The 21652-nt window shown below is 43.4% G+C and overlaps 1 protein-coding gene across 1 annotated transcript in view; it reads right to left on the reverse strand.

The window, feature by feature from the left end:
• The window catches only part of LOC100600502 (guanylate cyclase soluble subunit beta-2-like), a 56267-nt gene extending 42270 nt beyond the window's left edge, over positions 1-13997 (reverse strand). Inside the window, 1 exon segment of the mRNA XM_030813427.1 lies at positions 13930-13997. The gene's annotated coding sequence lies outside the window, so the exon portion shown is untranslated.
• Positions 13998-21652: the final 7655 nt, after the last annotated feature.

Below are 21652 nucleotides of genomic sequence, written 5' to 3' on the forward strand. Positions count from 1 at the left end.
AACAAGCTCATTCCTTTGCAAGGCAGCACATTCCACTTACCAACTGTTCTCTTTGATGGAAATGTCTTTCTTATGTTCAAATGAAACCCCCTTCTGGGCCCTCATAATACCTCCTATTTATTGAGCATGTGCTTTTGGCCCAAGAGATGACCAGTTTATTACTTATCATTCCTGGTACTGTTGAGAAGGCTGATGCTCAGAGGGATTAAATGTCTTGCTATGGTCACCGGTTGACAAGAGAAGGATCTGGGCTCTGAACTTCAAAGCCCACCACAGCATGTACTGTCCTGCTGGGAATTTACTCACTGGCCTTAGTTCTACCCTTTAGGAAAATGCAGACTGGGCTGGTCCCTCTTCTGGATACCTAACCTTCTAATGTTTGAGGATCCTTATTCATCACTAAATTTAACTATCTCTTTATCATCTTTCTGGACTTCATTCAATGTGGCAATTATTATTACCTGCCCTTCCTATCTGCCAGGAGTGTTGGTAAGGATAAAACAGGATAACAAATCTGAAAGAGCTTGGGGAAAATGAGAACCACCATGCAGATCCAAGGAGAGCTGTGATGACAATGAGAACAAAGGGGCTGCGTAGCGAGTGGGAGGTCACCAGGGCTGGGGTTTAGGAGACTTTGGTTCCAAGCTTATGCCTTACACAAATAAGCTCTAAGGGAAAATCACTTTCCCCCCCCTGGGCCTTGATTTCTTTATCTGTAAAATAAAGGAAGTACTGGGCAAGATTCGTGTTTCTCCATCTTTTTTAACCTCTCTGCCACACACACATCCACTGGGGATTCTCAGACAGCCCCAGAAACGCTTGCGCACGCAGTTGAGGATCCTGGACTAGAAGCTGCTTGAATTCTCCTTCACCTGTAAGAGTTCCTGTTTTGGCCCATGCCTATACAGTGCTTTCTAAGCATCTTTGGAGGCAGCTGTTCAGAGAAACCGGCTGTAGACCTGCTCAGGCGAGGAGTGCTGTACACCACCACTGCTGCCTAAGTGGGGCACTCTCCACCGTGTTGGAGTTGCCTCTTACTCGCCCCCAGGGGCCCACAAGTCTCTGTGAAAACATGTGCCCTCCTTCTGTGCCTATAAGCAAAACGGAAACACATGGACAAGACCCCAGTTTAAACTTGACACATTGTCATAATGTGTTCTGAAGACCTTAGAAAGGGTTAAGTGACCTCCAGGACCGTCAGAAACGTAACAAACTCTGTGGCGCTCCCCGGCCCTCTGATGGGACCACCCATTCACCCATCTCTGGATCTGGCAGCCTGTTCTTTCCTGTAGGCCGAACTGATCATATTTTAGTGTCAAATATTTATTTGGGTTTGTATATAGGTTGCACGTTGCTGGGATGCCAGACGTGCCCAGACTGTTATGATTATACAGGGATTTTCAGCCTTGTTTATTGATCTCCACGATCCTGCATATAACATTTCCCACAGAGCCAGTGCACACTTGCATATGTAGTCATTCAAGTTGCTTTAGTAAAACAGTATGTTCACCAAGAATTTTTTTAAAATAAATAAACCAATTGATATCTTCCAATGAGATGACAAAGCCTCTCACATGCAGAGGAGAAAGAGAGAAAAATGACTATTGGAAAGCATTTTGAAGAGATCGAGAGTTGGAGATGCAAGAAATGTGGGAAATGAAGTAAGAGTTAGATGTTTCCAGCTCACACAAAGAGGAGTACCTGTCATGGTACATGAAAAATGTCAGCCACATAGGTGCTTGTATGCATCCATGTGCAGGAGACTGAGGAATCAGTGTTTAATTGGCACCAGCAGGCATTCAGTATATGTTCCTCTTTAGTTAGTTCCAACTAGCAATACCCAAAATATCTGAGCAGAAAATCAGGGCCAGGCTGCCTATAGCAGAGCAACTCACAGAGCAAAATAAATACACAGATTCCTGAGCCCCAGTAGGTGGTGTCTGAAAATCCATATTTTTTTAACCACTTGCCTCAGATGACTGTCCAGGTTTGAAAACCACTGCACAGAAACACTTTCTAGGATTCAGTCTGGCAAGGCAACAGGTTACAAATGATACATTTTACGTGGTTCAACCTTACTAAACTGATGTAATGGTTTTTCAGAGTCCAGGGTGAGCTATAAAGCCCATAGGAAAAATGAACAGCTCTTTGTAGCAAGATTCAGGCCAAGAGAATGGGATCAATTTAAGCCATAGGAACTCATTTTTTCAACAGCTCTCTTAATGGTAGGTGGGGAATTCATATAACAAACTTGCCTATCAATGTGTGACTCAAGGTGTACTTGGGGAAAGGGAGGCCCAGAGAGGCAAAAGATTTGTCCTGGTGTCACGACCATCTGGAATTTATAAAAAGCACCAGACTGTCTTTCTAGCCTGTCCTCCATCTAGCCTGTCTGGCTCCCCACAGCTTTCTTAATAAAATCCAGACTTCTTAGGTGGACATACCCAGCTCCACGACCCAGCCTCTGCACCCACTCCTCACCTCCAGCCATTTCTCCCATACATCCATTCCTCCAGCTACTCAAGCTCCTCTCTTCCCTGCCTTCTCACAGGCTCTGCTCCACTAGAAAAGCTCTCACTTTCCCTGATCTGGCTAACTTGATCCTTCCTTCCCAACTCAGTGTCAGAATCCCGATTCTGGACATTCTCAGCCACTTGCAGATCCGGGCGTCCCTGCTCTGAGGCCCCTGTGCTCTCTGTATCACCTGTCTTCGTGCTAACTGTGAGAGGAATTGATTTGCCCATCTGCATGCTTCCTAGACTACCAAGTTGAAGGATCGTGACAATGTCATTTGATTTAATATCTTCAATACCTAGCCTTGTACCTGGCACACAACAAGTACTCAATAAATAATTGTAACATAATTTAGGTGAGAGACCTAACTTGACAGAGGCTCACAGACTCTGTGTTGGGGGAGACCTAGGAGTTAACCCTGGCTCTACCACCATCTAGCTGGATGACTTGGAGCAAATCTCACTGTGCCTCCATTTCTTCATTTTTACAATGATAGTATTCAATTAGGTCATTGTTGTCATGAAGACTGTCATGTCTGGTCCTCCCCTTCTCTCCCTCAGCCGCTAATGATGTCTCCTTCCTTGACCTCTGATTCACTTAGAAGGATGCTTAAGGCATTTAAGCCAGCAGTTCTCAAAGTATGACCCATGGAACCCCTGCGAATACCTAAGGTGTTTTTAGGAATCCATGGGGCCAAACTATTTTCAAAACCAAATTAAGACATTATTTGCCTTTTGTACTGATTGGTGTTTGCACTAATGGCACATAAGCATTGGTGAGTAAAATTTGGTGCCTTATAGCATGAATTAAGACAGTGGCACAAAACTATTACATTCTTTATTATATCCTTTTTTAAATCTTCAGTATATTATTTATAGTCATCATATTCCTCACTGTCACATATGTGCAGTAAAAAAAAAAAAATGCCAGTTTCACTTTAGGTTGTTCATTTTGAGGTAGTAAAAATTACCAATGTTATGAAATTTTGACCCTGAGTATACATCTTTTGAATATTTTGTGTAACAGAATGGGAAGTACATACTCAAATAAAGTACTTCTCCTATATGCATGGGTGTGAATGGTCACTTCCAGGAAAAGTACTTACACGATTGAGTTATGAGCTGAATTAGCCACTTTTTTTAATGGAACATCATTTCCACTTAAAAAACCACTGTCAGACGAACTATGGTTACTCAGACTTGGATATTTGGCACACATTTTCTTAAGAAAAGAACAAAGTTAGCCTGTCACTTCAAGGAAAATAACTGGCAGAATGTGTTGCCAATGACAAAACTCAAGTTTGGGGAAAAAAAATCGCATCTTATACTGTAAGCTTATTAGCATCCTAGTCCTTAGAGGCTAAGATGATGATGATATTGACAAATGCAATTTTGATATTGTATAGTGAAACATGTCAACATTTGTAAGATTAGCACAAGTCAGTTAGCTAATAGTTTCCAAATAACTCATGCAAGCTAGTACAAAATGATGCTAAAAAATTTCTATCCAAGCGTAACACAGATCAAGAGATTTTAATATAACAGGGTATGAAGAAGGTCATCAGTACAGTTACAGATTCAACATTATAACTGACCTTTGAGAAAATACCACTTGTCAAGCTTTTGTGAGGTTTAAAAGAATAGGCACAATTATCTGAGAAGAGTGTTAAATTCTTCTTCCTTCCATATTTTCTTCATAAGTTTTGACCAAAATCATATTACAGAATACATACATTGTGGAAGATGGAATCCCACTTCCATCACTTCCATTAAGTCAGATATTAAAAGAGATTTCCAGAACTGTAAAGTAATGCCATCTTGTCATTAATTTATTTGAATAATATAGTTATTTATCATAAAAATATGTTACACTAACATGTAATATTATGTATTATAGCATAATTATATTATATATTATAACATATAATTATTTTAGATGAATTTTAAAATGTTTTTTTAAATTTGTTTTAATTTCTAATACCATAAATACGCATAGATTAAACAAAAGCTCTGTGGGGTCTTCAATAATTTATGAGAGTATAAAGGCTTCTGAATACCAAAGTGTTTAAGAACTTCTGATTTAAATCAAGAGTGATTCAGGTTTGCTTTGGAAGCTAATGAAGCTGAGGCTTCCAGGACAGGCAGGAAGCAGCCTCACCTGGCCCCCTCTAGCTTGGAGCCATCCCCAGCCTGAGGGGTCACCTTATATGCCCTGGTAGTGGTCCTGGATGCCTGTGGGTGGGGCTGCAGACCACCCAGTCCTCAGGACCATTTGCTTCTGGTAGACTCAACACACATCCAGACTCTACTCTGACCCCCCAAAAGGCATCTGAAAGAGAGGCTGCACATTCCCAGTGGGGACTGCCTGGTCCAAGAGGACTTGCCTAAAAGTAGGGGAGAGGGGTGGAACAGGTCGAGGGAGATCAAAGGCTGCAGTTTTCCCAGGACTTGCCACCAGGAAAGAAGAACACTTCAGCAAGAAACTACTGAGAAAGTTATGGATGTGCATAAAGAAGTTTGTCTAAGCTAACAATGAAAACAAAATACAATAAATACAATTTTCAGCCAGCCATACTAGAATATTCATTCTATCCTCTTTATAGAAAATGACATTATAAAATCATTGTCTGATGAACAGAAAAAGCAAAATACAGCCAAAGATGCAGAAAAGTATTATAAAAGAGGGTTAGTTAATTTATGATACCAATAATAAAAACATGTTTCCAGCTTTTGATGTTTATGTTATCCTTCAGCTTTAAAGTTTTCTTCCTTAATTCTAAAAAAAGTACTTATTTTTGTAGCTAAATTGTTATTGGTAATTATATTTTAAAGGAGGCTTCCCAAATTATATAAGCTTCAGGGCTTATGATATCTGTTTCTACTCCTACTAAGTTTATCTTCCAGGCCCTGCGCAGTGGCTCACGCCAGTAATCCCAGCACTTTGGGAGGCCAAGGTGGGCAGATCACTTGAGGTCAGGGGTTCGAGACCAGCCTAGCCAACATGGTGAAACCTTGTCTCTACTAAAAATAAGAAAATTAGCCAGGTGTGGTGGCGTATGCCAGTAATCCCAGCTACTCAGGAGGCTGAGGCAAGAGAATAGCTTGAACCCCAGGAGGCAGAGGTTGCAGTGAGCCAAGATCGCCCCACTTCATTTCGGCCTAGGCGACAGAGCGAGACTCCATCTCAAAAAAAAAAAAAAAAAGAAGAAAAAAAAATTTATCTTCCATATAGTCCTACTAAACAAAAGTATTTCTCAAGCTTTACCTTTGGCAGCTTTTGTTAGAAAAAAATACTTCTGCTTTGTATATTTAATATTATAATATTCACTGTATTTTTAGAATTTCCCACAGATATTCTCATATGATCTTTTGGAGGCTGAGTCCTCTAGGTGAAATGCTCTGACCAGATTGATTTCTAAGGGCCCTTCTGGCTCTGAGGGGCTGTGGTTTCAGGCAGCTAGATGAACCAGGAAAAACGTTTGTGGCCAGGAAAGGGACAGAAGTGGGGAGACAAGCAACATTTTTGGATCAAAGTTAAAAATAAAAACTCTCTGCTTTCAGCTACTTTTTAACTAGACTTCATTTATGGGAAAAGTAGGTAACATGGAGGGACAGGGGCTTTCGGTCTTGAAGAGGGGGTAAGAAACTTGGTGAGTCAATTGGATGGACGAGGGACAGCAGAAAAGGGAATGAATTAATTCTGACTTTTTCTGGCTCAATTAGTTTTGCAATATACTGGGCTTGAAGGAATGCTTCTCAGGATGTCACAATAGTAATAGCTTTCTTTTTTTTTTTTGAGATGGAGTCTCACACTGTCGCCCAGGCTGGAGTGCAATGGAGCAATCTCGGTTCACTGCAACCTCTGCCTCCCAGGTTCAAGCGATTCTCCGGCCTCAGCCTCCCAAGTAGCTGGCATTACAGGCGCCCGCCACCACACCCAGCTAATATTTTTGTATTTTTAGTAGAGACAGGGGTTTCACTACGTTGGCCAGGCTGGTCTCAAACTCCTGTCCTCGTGATCTGCCCGCCTCGGCCTCCCAAAGTGCTGGGATTACAGGCGTGAGCCACTGTGCCCTGCCAGCATTTCCTATTTAGCAAGAACAAAAATCCCAAGGATTCATAATCAGGGATCCTTGATTTTTTTTAGATTGTAGCGTTCTTAGAGATTCTGATGAAAACTATGAACCCTCTCCCCAGAAAATACACATAGTCACATGTACACGACATTTTAATAGATGACTTCGGAGGGTTCTCAGACCTTTTCAAGCCTATCCATGAACCTCTGGTTAAGAACCCATGACATAGAGAGAAGCCATGTAATCCCACCCAGCTCTCTCCTTAAATGGGTTGGTTGGGCTTGGTAGTCATACATCCACCTCTCATTCATTTATTCATCTTCCATTCATACACACATGAATTATCCAACCATTCATTCCTTTTTCATGTATTTATTTATACAGTGGAGAATATACATCAGTCCTGATGGCTCTACCCATTACCTCTTCTTAGAGACCCCACCCTCCAAAGTCCATCTGAATGGGATACATATGGACTCCAGACCAAAGACCATCAAACCCTCTTTCTCAGGCATCTGCAATTGACGTACTGAGAAACTGAGCCAGTCTGATGATGGTGATCTCTTGAATCCAAAGGGCATATAGAAAAGCTTGGAAGAAACAGAAATTAAGTCCAATCATGGTGGCATATACCTGTAATCCCAGCACTTTGAGAGGCTGAGGCAAGAGGATCACTTAAAGTCAGGAGTTTGAGACCAGCCTGGGCAACAAAGCAAAGCCTGTCTCACCAAAAACTAGGATAACCAGGCACAGTGCCATGTGCCTCTTATCCTAGCTACTCAGGAGGCTGAGGCAGGAGGATCACTTGAGCCCAGGATTTGAGGCTGCATTGACCTATGAACATGCTACTACACTCCAGCCTGGGTGACAGAAAAAAAAAAAGGAACAGAAATTAAAAGACTTGCAGAGAGAAGAGAGAACCAGGAAAACAGAGTAAACGTGAAGGGAGACGCAGGGTTGGAAACAGGCCTGCTGACTTTCTGTTTCCTCTGAGATTTCTCTGTACTTCCTGCAATTGAACTCTGTTAGAGTCTTCTGAATCTTTATAGTAACTCCTTTAAACGTTAGCTTACATAGTGGATTGCTGATCCTTGGAAGCAAAATCCTGGACTAAGTTCTGCAACCAAAGTGCCAAGGGGATGTTAGCCGCCTCACCTGTGTTAGCTGCCTCAGTCCTCACAAGTGGATGAGATGAGCACCATGATTATCTCCATTCGCAAGTGAGCACACCAAGGCTCAGAAACTTCAGTAACCCATTGCCATTAGACGAAAAGTTCAACTCCTTCTCATCTTCTACACATTTATATGTTCTGATCCCTAAAACCCTCTCCACCTTCATCTCCTATCAGACTCCTCACATATGATATTCCAAGCATGTTAGATTTTTTTCTGGGTCTCAACTTCACTGAGCTCAGTCTGACCTCAGGACCTTTGCACTTGCCATTTTCTCTGGAACACATATAACTTCTCTGTCTCGGGGCTGGCTCCTTCCTTCCTTTCAGTTCAAACATTACCTTTGCCAAGAGGTTTTCTCTAACCAACTCAGGGCAACTGGCATCTTCTCTCCCCAGTCACCACTAAATACTCTAAATTTAGCTCTTTGCACAACCTGAGTTTTATTTGTTTATTTGCCTGTTTACTGTCCTCCCCATTGGAATACATTCCCAGGGAACAGAGCCCTTGCCTATTCCCTTTGCCTCTATTCCCAGTGGCTGAAACTTTGTTCAGCACATCCTAGAAGCTAAATACTTGAATAAATACATTTGCCCAAGTAAAACAGCAAGTAAGCAATCCAGGCAAAATGTAAAGGTTTATCTGATTCCAAAGGCCTTACTCTTCCTAATCCATTAGTTCCTTCTCATTGTTAAGTTTCAATAAAGGTTTTAACCAAAAGATTATAAACAAGCAATTTAGGCCAGGCAGAGTGGTTCACACCTGTAATCCCAGCACTTTGGGAGGCTGAGGCAGGAGGATCTCTTGAGGCCGGAAGTTCACAGACTGGGCAACATAGAGAGATTTTGTCTCTAAAAAAAAAATTTTTTTTTTAATTAGCTGGACGTGGTGGTGCATTCCTGTAGTCCCAGCTACTCTGGTGGCTGAGGTGGAAGGATCACTTAAGCTCAAGGGTTTGAGGCTACAGTGAGCTATGATCGTACCACTGTACTCCAGCCTGAGTGACAGAGTGAGACCCTGTCTCTTAAAAAAAAGATAAAGTGATTTATAATTAGAAATCTACAAATCTAGACTATAAGAGAGGAAAATACTGCAAGCAAAGGAGGAGAAACATCTGTTTCCTATTTCATGTTAAGATAAAATTTATGTCATAAGGTCTGGAAACATGCTTCATTTTACCTAATCATTTCTTCTTAAAATTTCAGTAGGAATTGATGGGTTTTTTCTTTCTCAGCTGAAATTCTACTCTAAAAGCATTAGGAAATTTGTTATTTAAATTTGGCCTGAAGCAAATCCTTTTGCACAGCCAATAATCTCGCCTTAATTTCTCCTTTAAAAGCTGAGTTTTCTGCACTAGTTTTTTTTTCTTTTTTTTTTAGTAAATTCTAATATGATGCAATTTTCATAGCTGGTGGACTTCTTAAATTGGCTTTATTTTTGGCTTAAAGATGCATTTCCATTGCAATCGTATAGATGTCTAGTGCTCTGTATACAAACATCCTGAGACCCAATTAAGCAGATAATTGAGACTTCAAGATGAAAGAGATAAAACCTAATGACACAAGCGCAGGATGTGCCCTGCTGGGTTCTCTATTCCCAGACATATTTCTCTGGTTCCCTTGCATTCTTGTACCCTCATTCAAATGTCCTTTATCCCCCTGGAGGTCATGTGGATTCCTGTTTGTTTGGGAATGCTATGAGAACTGCTCTTCTAAAGGAAGAAAGAGATGACATTCCAGCCTTTCAGAGAGGTCGCACCAAGGATGCAAAAAGGAAAAAGTCTCTTCCATCCACTTACATATGGAAAGCTGGGGATTTTTTCCTCCTTGATTTGGAAAGATATGCTGAATATCTCAACCAATGAAGGTTCTAGCAGCTGGCCATGCTACCTGTGTTCAGTCATACCCGGAGGGTGAGAGTCCCTCTTTAAACAGCACATCTCAGCTGCCTGTCATAGGCAGAGCTGAACACGTCATTTTACTTCTGCTCATGTCTAAGTGCTCTGGCTATTTCTGGCTATTTTCAATGATTTCCAGAGCCCTGGCCTTTCTCCTAGGAAGGACAGGTTCTTCTAAGCAGCAGCCGAGCTGAGGCTAAAGGTCCTAACCAGGAAATCACATAGTAGAAGATTCATAAGTCAAAAATCAATCAACAAAAATCCATCTCTACCCCTCACGGCCTGGTCCCTAGCATTTATGAGGGTTCCTCAAGGCAGGGTTAGACAGTGGCCCACACTGGGTGTCAGGAGATCAGACTGAAATGAGGAGTGGAGATAAAGCCATTCAGCAAATCACACTAACTTTAGGAGGCAAGGTCTCTGGGCCAAGAGAAAGCCTTTGAGGAACATCTGCTTCTTCAAGATGGAAAGCATCAGTATCTGACCAGCAGCAAAGTGGTTCTAATAGTGTCAAGTATAATGTAATCTTAATGTAGCACCTATATCTCAGAGGAGGAGGAAGGATGCTTACTGACTTTCTACTAGGTACTTCTGTGTAGACTGCACCACTCAATTCTCTCCTTAACCCTGGAAGATAGGTACATTATTCCCCCTTTATCAATGAGGAAACAGAGCTTCAGAGAGGTGAAGCAACCCGCTCAGGATCACAGAGCTCTGAGCAGCAGAGCCCAGATGCAAATCCAGTCCAATGGGATGCACGCCACTGCCCCCCACCTCTCCCCCAACCCACGTGAGGACCAGCATCTCGAAAATAAGCCAATACCAAGCACTGAAGCAGCCATTATGCAACAGCAGCTTGCATTTGTTGAGTGCTCATCCTGGGCCACTCATTTTTTCTAAGTGCCTGGTTTGTATCATCAATCTCATTTAACACTTGCAATAACCCCATGAGGTTAGCTACTTTTGTTATTTTTCTTTTCAGATGAAATACCTGGGTCGCAGAGTGGTTAAGTGCCATGCCAGGGTTATACATACTGTAGGCCTTGCTTCTGGGCTTTGAGTTCAGCATTGTAGCCCCAGAGCCCTCGCTGAATCCAACGACTGCTTCCTAAGGACTTGCAACAATGCCCTGTTTCTGAGAATATGAGTATCCTATTTCCCAAGTTGGTTCCCCACCCCACCCTGCAGCGTGCACCCAACAGCTTGGCTGAGCCTGCCGTCTCTCCTTCCTCCTCCTAAGACTGCTCGCCCTCTGCATGGGAGCAGCTGATCCTCTGGAAGGCCCAGGTGTGCGTGGCTGGAGCTGACCTGCCCCTGTCAAGTTTGTAGCAGAGGAAATGATCCCAGTTTCCCATCTGACATGGCCCTTCAGTACCCTAGTTCCTGTGTTCCGGGCATACCTGTAATGTTTTTTTTTTTGAGTCAGAGTCTGGCTCTGTCCCCCAGGCTGGAGTGCAGTGGCACCATCTCGGCTCACCGCAAGCTCCGCCTCCCGGGTTCACGCCATTCTCCTGCCTCAGCCTCCCGAGTAGCTGGGACTACAGGCGCCCGCCACCACGCCCTGCTAATTTTTTTGTATTTTTACTAGAGACAGGGTTTCACTATGTTGGCCAGGATGGTCTCGAACTCCTGACCTTGTGATCCGCCCACCTCGGCCTCCCAAAGTGCTAGGATTACAGGCTTGAGCCACCGCGCCCGGCCATACCTGTAATGTTTCCACAGATTCTAAAGCCATCCAGGCCAAATGGTTTATATGCTTCTTCAATCCTCCAGTGGTTTTTCGCAGTACCAGGCCTACTATGGGAGCTCAGTAAACACAGGTTTAAAGACACACCTCTCTTATTTCGCCCAGAGCCCCTGAGAATGAATTCCCGCGTGGTGGCGGGTGCCTACAGTCCCAGCTGCTCGGGAGGCTGAGGCAGAACAGTCATTTGAACCCGGGAGGCGGAGGTTGCCGTGAGCCGAGATCACGCCACTGCACTCCAGTCTGGGTGACAGAGTGAGACTCCATCTCACAAAAAAAGAAAAAAGAAAATGAATTCCCGTTGCCAGTTGCTCTTCCTTTCCCCAGGTGGAACGGCCTAATAGAAAGAGGGGTCTTCGCAGTTACAGACCTGGATTTGTGTCCCCACCCCAGCCCCCTTATGCACTGTGCAGTCTTCAGCTTCATCCTCTCCGGGACTGTTTCCTCTTTGGTGAAGCAGGGCAATACCTTGCCTTGCAGTGTTCTTGTTGGGCTTTCATAAGACTGTTACATAAGAGGCGTGGCCCAAAGTAAGTGCTTAAAATAAGAAGACTGCCTTTTCCTGTCCTCTATTCTTACTGAGTTTAGCCTTTACAACACAATGGCTGTTACAAAAAAATAAAAAATAAAAAAGTCTTCAGATGCTTCTCTTCCCACGGCCGCATAGGGGGCTGAAAAGGAGCACTTTAAGGTTCTGACAGCGCATCCTGGCCCTGTTGCCCCCTTGCTGTGCAGTCTTGGCCAAGTCACTTAACCTTTCTGGGCCTCAGTTTCCTCACCTGTCAACTGAGAAGATCTGGGCTAAATAATCTCTCAAGGGTCCACGAGTCCAAGGTTTCTCTGATCACAGTTACTCAGTGCTCCTACTTAAAATATTTGGAAATGAGTATTCTTCGCCTCTATGAGGCCAGAGCTCCTTTTTCCCATCTAAACTTGTGGAGCTGTAAGCAATTTACCCCAGAGATGCTGATTTACCCCTGGGCTGCCTTCCCTAGAATAAGATGGTTGATGGTGCCCTGTGTGTGAGCAGTGGGCTACAGTGCCCAGGCCTGTGCAGGGCCATGGGTCTGGGCAGGACCTAGCTGTGGCAGGTCACTGTGCTCTCAGCTCGATTTATTTTATTTTTAAAATAGGGGTAGGAGGAAGAGGAGGGAAAGTTTGCATTAAGCATTTAAGTTGTTTTTACATTACAAAAGCAATAAAAACATATAGCAAATTTGGGAAATAGAAAAAGAAAATTTGGGAAATAGATGTTAGGAAAAAAAATCATCCAGCATTTTATCTAATTCAGTCACTATTAGTTATTATTTTGGTCTTTCTCTTAATCCTTTTTCATTTGTGTAATTTACCTAGTAGATATGTAACTTGTGTCTTTTTTGTTTTTTTCTTGTTTTTTTAATTTAGTATTGTCATAAAAATTTGCAAGTTGCTTCATGATCTTTGCAATCATCATATAATAATGCATATTTCTTTTGTCATTCTATTTGTTGGTTTGTTTTTAACTACTAAAGAACTTTTTTATTATTTATAAATATAAAGCTACATTATATCTTTTTGCATATATATGCATATATGTGTGCATAAAGGTGTGCATTTCTAACAGAATAGATTCTCAAGAATGGACTTACTGCTTCAAAGGATTTGATCATTTGCACAGCTTTTGGTACATGTTGTCAGATTGCTTTCCAAAGGGGCTGCACTGATTTACTATGCCATCAGCAATTACCCATTTTGCTGCATCTTAACCAGAATTGGTTATTATCATTTAAATTTTTTGGAGATTTAATAGGCAAAGCAGTGCCTAATTGTTTTAATTTGCATGGCATTGATGAACTGAGGAAGCCAATCATTTTTCCATATTTTTGTTTTCCTCTCCCTTCCTAGGATCAAGTGATTTCTGAGGCACTTTCATCCCTAACCTCTAACACTTTAGGTCTGGGAGCCTCTAGGGAAGCAGACACATAGCACAAGATTGCAGGAGTCAGACAGGAGACTATGTGGAGATATAAATGATGGCATTAAGGGGTTACTGGACAGAGGCAGAGGAAAAAAACCAAGAATTAACTAAAGAACACGTAAGAAGTGATTCTGGTCAAACTTAAAAGGTATCTCCCCTCTTCTGTTTGGCAGCTCCATTGATGTACAATGGAAATAATGCAGTTGCTCTCTCTTTTGTGATTAGAAAGAGAAAATGAGAATTCATTCACGAGATAAAAGTTAAAATAATGTTGGTATTATTTACAGTGAGATTCCGTTTTAAGGCTGATTTTAGTAATTAAGACTGATACCTTCATCGAAGACAGATAAGGCGTACCAGGTGTTTTCTGTAGCTAATTCATATGTTTACGGTACTGGAATTGATCTCCTTAGTAACTGAATCTCTTTGAGAACCAGCTGTATCTTTTATGATGGGTTCATTCAACTAACTGGCTTAATCAAAAGGTCAGTAAAAAGCTATAACCTTGAAAACACTGGAGGCTTACCAGTTGCTCCAGAGATACTTCATCTTCCCTTTCATATACTTACTTCAATTTTTCCCATGTTTCTTCGCCAAATTTCTCTATCACAAGAGATTGCAGACAGGTGTTGATAAGTCCATACTAGAATACAAAACCAGAAGAAAAATATATATAATAAGGCATGAAATCCCCAGTCATACACATCTTCATGTCTTTTAGGAAATGTGCAATGGCATCCTCTTGGAGAAACTAATTATACCTTTTCCTTGTTTCTCGTGATTTAATTTAATAGCTCTGCTCATTCCCAACTTAGGGAAAACCTGGCACCCCACCGGTTGGGTTATTTCCATAGAGAAAACATATGAACTACATCAAAATCAAATTGTAATTAGAGAAAGGTAAAGAAAGTATTTACTGTCAATTATAATCCTCTCCGAAATAAGGAACTGGTTTGTTAGAACAAAGAATTCAAAAACACACCAGTGGCATGGGGGTGTTTACACCTGGCGGAAAGGGAGGGCACACACTTCATGTTAATTCCAAAAAGGCAGTGACAGGGCCGGGCGCGGTGGCTCATGCTTGTAATCCCAGCACTTTGGGAGGCCGAGGCAGGCGAATCACGAGGTCAGGAGATCGAGACCACGGTGAAACCCCGTCTCTACTAAAAATACAAAAAATTAGCCGGGTGTGGTGGCGGCCGCCTGTAGTCCCAGCTACTCGGAGAGGCTGAGGCAGGAGAATGGTGTGAACCCGGGAGGCAGAGCTTGCAGTGAGCCGAGATTGCGCCACTGCACTCCAGCCTGGGCGACAGAGCGAGACTCCGTCTCAAAAAAAAAAAAAAGGGCAGTGACAGGACGATTTTTTTTTCTTTATAAAAATGAATCTATACCTGGGTGTGTGTGTGGAGAATATAACGAGTGCAGGAAAACAGAGGAGGAAACTCCAATAAGAAAGACAGCACCAGGTTAGCAGAAAGAACTGTCTTCTGGGTTTGCTCATTAATCTGTGCTCTTTCTTCTTCCTCCATCAGAAAAAAAAAAAAAAAGAGGACCCATGAACACTTCTGCTTAGTGAGGGACAGTGTGCCCCAGGCAGGCCACCTGCCTTCCGCAACTCAGGGCTCCTAACACAAGCGGGGTGATTGAGTTATCTTTGAAAGCACTGTGTGAGCTCAGCTTTCAAAATATTTCTTGAAGGGAAGAATTCTTTTGTCCCACAAATACCAGGCTCCAGATTTATTTTATGAGTTTGGATTTTCATATATATAGGAATTTCTTAAAGCGAAAGAGCCCAGTGCCAACAGGAAGGAGAGTGTCTAAACTCTGGTAGTTCTTTTCCAGAAATGGAAATATTTGTCCTACTGGGCTACATTTCCAGTTCCCCACCACCAATGTCATCCTTACTCCTTACTCCATCTTGTCCCGGCTCTATGGTCCCCAATATGTGCCTGCACCCTAGCCTGGCATTCAGAGCACTCTCTAGAACTGTCTTAATTTGTTTTATTTTATCACCTACTCCTGCTGCCTTAGGCTCATCCAAAATGCCTACCGCCCTTCCCCAAACAGAGATGTCACTTCTTCAATGGATAGAGTTTCCTCCTTTCTCACCCAGTCAGCCCAGGGCAAGGCCAGGCTCTGATGCTACTGAGTTACTGCCTGGTCTGCGGAACCATTCCCTCTCCCTCTGCCAGACCCAGCCATCATTTCCTGTCAGGCTCACTGCTGGATGCCTCTGTGTCCTCATCACCACAGAGCTGGTGTGTTAAACTATCACAGGCACACGCTTGGATTTTGTATCTATCAACACACACATATATATATACACACAGACATATATGTATGGGTGTGCATGTATTTGTATATACTTATTTATATTATGTAGGTTTATATGTGGGTATGTATACGTATAAATGCATATGTGTGTGTGTATGTATATATTTTTTTCCTGTCCTTTGTTAAATTGCAAGCTCCTCAGGGTCAGGAAGTGTCATTTATCTATATTTTGACTAAAGTGCCAAGACAGTGTCTGCTACATAGGAGGTATTTAACAAATACTTATCAAGTAAGGAAGTACTGAATTGAAGCCTCAAGTCAAAATCTTTAAATAACCCCAGTTATTCAACATCAATCCAATATAAACAAAGATAGCAATTGTTCAACTTAGCAATCTTTGCAAAAGTATGCCCAATCAAATAAAACATCATGCCCACTGCCCGAGCACTAGAGACAACCTTCTAGTGTGTAACAAGGGAAACTGAGGCATTGGGGAATTTGAAGTCCGCTGCTGGTTGATAACCACATCATCTACTTCTGGGTCATGACCACCCCGATAGTGTGCCTCTGTTTGATGAATTTAGGGTCATTGAGTCATGTGGTCCAGCATTTGTCTTTGGTGTTCAGCAGTTCCCCAAGCTGGTACCAGAGTTAATCATTTAGAGACCTTGAGCTTATAGATCAGAGAGTGGCCCCCTCACCCTCTACTGACTATAAACATGTCCCTTTCCTGTCCACTGAAATCAAGTGACTTTCTCTGCCCCTGGAGAGAGCAAAAGAGGCAATGGATCCCACACATATGCAGGGACCTTGGTGTTTGCTGCCCACACCCAGGTGGAGGGGGATACTCAGTAGGACACACTCCCTACACATTTGAGGGCCTCATTGAAATAGGTAAGAATGGCAAGCCAGCACCAAAGTTCTCTAACCAGCTGGAACTAGTGCTGCTCGACCAGTGAGATCAGCAAGCAGGCAGGGACTCTCATTTGCTGGTGACACCCAAATCTTTCAGAGGCTATTTGGGCCATGGCTGCAGCACCCCGAAAAACATCTGTGTTCCAAAGAAGCAATTAAAATGTCTGAAAATGTTAAGGTTTAGCCAAATCTTTCTCCTGTAAAGATGTTTTCACATTCCATATCCAATCCTACTCACTGTGCCTGCCAGGCATTGGCTGGGGAATGTGGCTTCAAAATAAAATGCAGCCTCAGTAAGCCCAGAGAGGGAGTACAGCTTAGGAGAAAGGGTTTGGGCTCTGGAGCCAGAAGGGTTTCTGTTTCTGTGACTTGTAGCTGTGCAGCTTTGGGTAAATTGCCTAACCTCTCTGAGCCCAGTCTGCTCATGAGCTAAAGTGGAAATAATACCGTTTGCTCTGTTGGAGGATGGTTGTTGGGGTTATAGAGTAACGGTTCTGAAGTTAGACCATGAGGGCTCATTGCTGACCCCAAGTCTTATTTGCTGTTTGACTCAGGCCAGATCTTACTCGCCCTCAGTTGTCTCAACTGGAAAATGGGGGTGAGAACGGTCACTTCCTCATAGGGTTTTAGTAAGCATTAAATGAGGTAATATGTGTGAGGTACTTGGCACATAGTAAGCGCTCAGGAAACTGTAGCCTCTTAGATAACAGGCATTTTGAACAATAGGTGCTCAACAAACAGAAGCGGAGGGAAAGTCAGGGCCAAGGGTGCTGAGAGCTGCTCACCGTGTTCCTGCCGCAGCTTCTTCTGGGGCCACAGGGATTGAGATGCAGCAGCAAGCGCCAGCCCTTCCTGCCAGCCCCTAGTCGCTCAGGAGAGAATCCACAGCGTCTCCAGAAGCCTGTCTGGTAGAAGTCCGGGAAGTCCGCGGTGAAATTAGGAGCTCATCACTAGCCTCCAAGCAAGGAGCACACTGTTGGGTCCTCAGTCACCTGGGGGGTAAAGTGTAAGGCCACCACCTCCGATGAGCGAGTGGGACCTGCTGCCTGGCACCGCAAGTTGTGCACAACCCGGACGCTAAGCTCTCAGGAGTTCAGCCTGAAACCTGAAGCCTCTCCCCGAGGTGCCAACGGCACAGAACGCCTTTCTGCCAGCACAGAAAAGCGTACACCCCTAAGCTCCTGTAGGAAGACTGCCTTGTAGATGAGGCTGTCTACTGAGTGATCTTTTTAGTGTATCTTTAATTAAACCACATAGGATGCCATCCAAGAACGGCCTGCCTTGACCAACACTTGGCCCTGCAGTGTCATCATGGGAAGTCCCCTGGTGCCTTGAGCCTTATCCTCCATCCTCATCACTGTTCCGTTTCAGGCTCTGGTGGGCTGTTTGCCAGAGGTCTATTTCCTGAGTATTACTTGTGGTCAGAGGTGAGAAATCCAGCCACTAACCAGGTCCAACAAATGTTGTCTGTAGCTGTTCCAACACACATGCTAGCTTTGGTGTAAAAACAGAGAACAAATAAATAGATTTAGTAAAATCAAAGGCTGGGGTAAGCCCTCCAGGCAGTGTGGAGGTGTGGGGCACTAGATGGATGTGACTCATGGTTAAAGCAGTCTCTCGGGAACCACAATGCCATAGACTGGGGCCGTCCACCGAAACGAATGTCCAGGCATCGCACGCCCTCCTGGAAGACTTCAGCATCTTTCCCTTGGCATCCAAAGTTTGCTGAAAGATTCTTCCCTTCTCAGTAGGCACTCCTTCACTCTCCCCTGTTGGCATCCCTCTCCTATCCTGCCTGCCCTTCTTTCTGTCACTCTCCTTAGAAAGACTTCCTGGTCCTCCTTCCACTCAGCCTTTCTGGCTCCCTCGCCTTTACTCTCCTGGCTTAACTCATGCCAGCTCCTCCATAGAAGGACTTGACACCCGGAGAGACTGGTTTCAGCCCCCTCTTCTTTCTGAAGTGGGAACTTTACTTATTCTCAAAAGCTGGACTCTATGCGCTGCTCCTCTGTGGAAGGAACATGTGGCAGGAGGAGAAAAAAAAAGGCTCAGGAATAGATGATTTCCATAATTACGCTTCGCAAGCCCTTGCCTCCATTCAGCTGACACTCTTTCTTTCTGCCCTGCCAAGTGGGCTTGCTCTGGCGCTGTCTCACAAACCCCCTCCCCGCCCCCAACCCGCTTTTTCAAACACATACACCAGCACCCTCACATTTCACAATAAGTAAATGGTTTTAAAAAAAAGATCTCCATTTTCTTTTTCATGTGGCAGATGGCAGTTCTCAGGAACTTGGTGGAAATTAGGCTTTCTGATTTTCTAATAAATTTCAACATCTCACACAAAAAGCACAAGCTCATTTTGATTCTGATGTTAAGTACCATATGGCATATCATCCGTGGAACGTGGCAGCTTCATAACCAGGGTAACAAGGAAGGGAGGGTCTTTCCTGTAACAACAAGGCTGAGTGGGAACGAACCAATTGGATTCCTGGGTGAATACCATTTGATAATAATATTGTATATGACAGTGGAGTAATTATCCCTCTTTTATGGTATGTGTTAATTTTCACTGCCAGTTTCCCTAATTACAACTGCCACCCAACGGACTACTTTTTGTAAATACTCTGTAAACATTTGAAAAGACATAGACAGTGCTTGTACCAAAAAAAAAAAAAAGTCCCTAGATTTTGAAACTGTCTGGAAAATTGGCTGACGTTTTATATGTTTTTCAATTGCATAGACAGCCAGGGAGGAAATTTCACTATATGGAAATTCCCCTTCTCTCCTCCATGACATAATGGACCTCCCTGCCGATACTGTGACTGTTGTTTTGAGGGATATTTTTCGCTGTTACCTTTTTCTATATTAAGTGAGCAGTTTCATGACCTTTGACAAATGTATACTATTGTGTAGCTCACACCCTAATAAAGACAAAGAACATCTCTGTGGTCATAGAAAGTTCTCCCGTACCCCTTCTCAATCGGCCCTACCACCCCCAGCTGCCCCTATTCCGATTGCTATCGTATTATCGCCACAGACTAATTTTGCTTCCTCTCAAACTTCACGTGAATACAGTCTGTTCTCTGCTGTGCCTGGCTTAACTTGTTAACTCACTTTTGGTGCATTGAAGGGTTCAAACATCATTCCCCAAATTAGTAACATGTATGTAAACACAGTCTCACTTGATGCGTGTCCTGTGATATGTGATGAGATCCAATAAGCCACATCTCATCTCCCGTCGTCTATGTATGATGTGCAATGAGAAACACAAATCTTTTATTTTTCATGGACTTGCAGGGCGGGCGGGATACCATTGGGAGGTCACTGGAGTAAACCTCTATCATTTAAGGAAAGAAACTAGAGGGAGAATGCAAGGTAAGGGTGTCTGAGAAGAAAATAGAACCCTGATCTGGTTTTTGGTGGTTTGTTTGTGCATTTCTGGGAACGAAGCTGCCTCATTCCTGGTAGGAAGCCTTTCCTGTGGTTGATTTGTTGCCCCCCAGGCTACCTCAGACTTCCTGGCTTCTGAGCCACTGCTGGCTTTCTTTCCAGGGCCTACATCAGCAGAGGAAGGTGTCCCCGGACACAAGACATGGTGTGGCTGAAGCTGGGCTCCCAGAGGCCTGTCTGTTAAAAAATACGCCCCCCAACCCCCCCACCCCCCAGGCCTGCCAGGTCTCTGAAATTCTCATTCCTTTTAGCTACAACTTGGGAAACTTCTGACAGAATAAAAATATATTCCTTTGGCTAAACAGATTAGCTAGTATTCACCTAAGAAGCAAAAGGACATAGAACAGGTCAACTTTGATGTGTGTGCTTCAGAGGGACTGAGAGGATCAATTTCCACATCAGTCCAAGGCACAGAGTGCTCTCTGAGAGGCAGGCTCTGCAGAGGGAGGTCTCCATCACCTAGAGACCACAGAGGCACAGAATGAAAGAGTTCAGCTTTACTCGTGTGGCAGGTGGTACTGGGATGGCCTTGAGTTTTCTCCCTTGGTAGGATTAATATCTCATTGAAAGATGTCTTGAGGCTGGGATAACCTGGCTAAAGGTGGAGCTATGATAAAGAGCCAGATTTCTTTTGGCATATTTGCGTATTAGAAACTTTCGTGTGCAGCAACAACTGAGTCAGCTATCAGTAAGAATCTTCAGGAAAAAAATATCCAGAAGACAGGGTGGTTTGTTTTCCTAAATGTTCGTAGTAAGTGCTTGTACTCTTTTCATGCCAGCTGTGATAATAATCACTCACTTTTACCAAGCCTCACAATATGCCTGGCACAAAGCACTTTCCATGTTTTAGAATGAGCCACATGAAATTGCCATTTTTTACAGGTCAAAGACTTTAGAATTGAACGAATTGAACCACTTTCATTTGGTTCTACTTAATATTAATTCAGCCTTACCACAATCCTATAGCGTAGGTCCTATTATCATGAACACCCTTGACTGATGGGAGCATGGAGGTGAAGAGACATGAAGTAGCTTCCTTGAGGCTCCAAAACTAGTTAGTGTCAGAGCCGGCATTCACAACCAGGCCTATGTCCTATATCACCTTCAGGAGAAGAATAAAACTAGCTGCTGTTAACCCCTCTCTTTTTTCTGGAAGAGGTTTAGGCCTATTTTGGAGTCAGGCAATATCTTCAGGAAAAAAATCTCTTTTTCCAGGAATGTCAAAACTCTGGCTTATGTGGGCCCATTTTATTTCATCTGCCACACTGGAAAGTGAGGTTTGATTCACACATGTGGTTGAGTACAATGTTGTGAAAAACACCTGAAAATGGGCTCTGAATGTGGAATTCTGAATCCTTTGATTTCAAACAAGAGGTCCTTTGATTTCCCCTTAGGATGGATGAAACCAGCAAGAACTGAGGCATTTCCTACAGGGTGGTAACCAGCTAGTGAACCCAGTTCACCTCCTCCATTGCTAACAGCCCCATACTCGTTGACAATGATATCTGTGTATTCTAAGAACTAGAGGGCAGGGCTCTTTCCTTTTCAGTTTGATTTTCAAATCTTCAGTGACTCATTAAGAGAACCAGCAGGATTGCTGAGCGTAAAGCGCCACCGTGTGGCCAAAGCCCCACATGCCAACAGGACGCTCTG

This window comes from Nomascus leucogenys, chromosome 5, assembly GCF_006542625.1.
Source record: "Nomascus leucogenys isolate Asia chromosome 5, Asia_NLE_v1, whole genome shotgun sequence".
NCBI lineage: Eukaryota > Metazoa > Chordata > Mammalia > Primates > Hylobatidae > Nomascus > Nomascus leucogenys.